A 1,975-nucleotide genomic window follows, 5' to 3' on the forward strand; every position below is an offset into this window, starting at 1 on the left:
AATAGCACTACATGCTCCCACTTTACCACTGTACTATATACTCTACCTGTGTTTTTAAGGTAAAAACACCATTTAACCCCAGTGACACTTGAATTAAAGCAGCAGCCTCTGGAATAGCATTCCTTAGCATTAATCCCAGGAAATCTGCAATCTTCACGCTCTTTGATAGCCATGCTACATTGCTGTTTACTTGGATGGAGCAGAGAGCACAACATCAGGACATAGGAAATATTACAATGCATGATAAGAAAGGTGTGAGCTCTACAGCAAGGCCTCTAACCCTTTGCCAGTGCCAAATACATAGGGCTTAACCCAGATCTGATCACAGCAGCAAATTTATTAGCTAAAACCATGTACACTGCAGGGGGGGGGGTGTATAATATGTGCAGAGAGAGTTAGATTTTGGTGCGGTGTGTTCAAACTGAAATCTAAATTGCAGTGTAAAAACAAAACAGCCAGTATTTACCCTGCACACAAACAATATAACCCACCTAAATCTCTCTGCAAATGTTATATCTGCCCCCCCCCCCCCCCCCATCCCTGCAGTGCACATGGTTTTGCCCACTAGCTAACAAATTTGCTGCATCTGGGAATTACAGCAGCTTAATATTTCTTTTTACAGAAGGTTCAGCAAATTAAATTATTTAGTGAAATACTGTAATCATAACAGTTACAGGGATATTGTAGGTAGATTTATTGTCAGTGGATAAATGTAAAAATTAAACCCTTAGGCATAGTTCCAAAATGCTGTCATTGCAATCCAGATTTTAAGGATATCATGCTTGAGCACAGGTGACTTAATTAGAACTTCGGTCAATGTGAATTAACCATTGGACTCAACCATGGTTATCCTTAAAACCCAGGGGTCTATTTAAGATCGATCTTAATCGATGTTGGGCTTCCAGGTTGAAAAAAACACACACATTTACTAACATTTTAAAATTTATATAAAAAAATCATCTGTTCGTAAATGCAGTGCACATGGTTTTGCCCAACTGCTAACAAAAATCCTGCTGCGATCAACTCAGAATTACCCCCCATGGCCCTCATTCCGAGTTGTTCGCTCGCAAGCTGCTTTTAGCAGCATTGCACACGCTAAGCTGCCGCCTACTGGGAGTGAATCTTAGCATCTTAAAATTGCGAACGAAAGATTTGCAATATTGCGATAAGACATCTCTGTGCAGTTTCTGAGTAGCTCGAGACTTACTCTGCCAGTGCGATCAGTTCAGTGCTTGTCGTTCCTGGTTTGACGTCACAAACACACCCAGCGTTCGCCCAGACACTCCTCCGTTTCTCCAGCCACTCCCGCGTTTTTCCCAGAAACGGTAGCATTTTTTCCCACACGCCCCTAAAGCGGCCTGTTTCCGCCCAGAAACACCCACTTCCTGTCAATCACATTACGATCACCAGAACGATGAAAAAACCGTGAGTAATATTCCTAACTGCATAGCAAATTTACTTGGCGCAGTCGCAGTGTGAACATTGCGCATGCGCATTAAGCGGAAAATCGCTGCGATGCGAAGAAAATTACCGAGCGAACAACTCGGAATGACCACCTATGTGCACTGCAGGGAAGGCAGATTTAACATGTGCAGAGAGAGTTAGATTTGGGTGTGGTGTGTTCAATCTGCAATCTAATTTGCAGTGTAAAAATAAAGCAGTCAGTATTTACCCTGCACAGAAACAAAATAACTCACCCAAATCTAACTCTTTCTGCACATGTTATATCTGCCTCCCCTGCAGTACACATGGTTTTGCCCAACTGCTAACAAAATTCCTGCTGCGATCATCTTGGAATTACCCCCATCGATTGATGTTTTCACACTGCTCGTGTATATAAGACATATAGGGCCTAATTCAGTTTGGATCGTAATACGCGTTCCAACCGCAAAAACTATGAAGAGGATGGGGGCATATACGCAGGGTCCATCCTGTGCGTGTGCCTACATTTTCTCCGGGTGCCCCGCAGAAAATG

Source organism: Pseudophryne corroboree, unplaced genomic scaffold (assembly GCF_028390025.1).
Source record: "Pseudophryne corroboree isolate aPseCor3 unplaced genomic scaffold, aPseCor3.hap2 scaffold_263, whole genome shotgun sequence".
NCBI lineage: Eukaryota > Metazoa > Chordata > Amphibia > Anura > Myobatrachidae > Pseudophryne > Pseudophryne corroboree.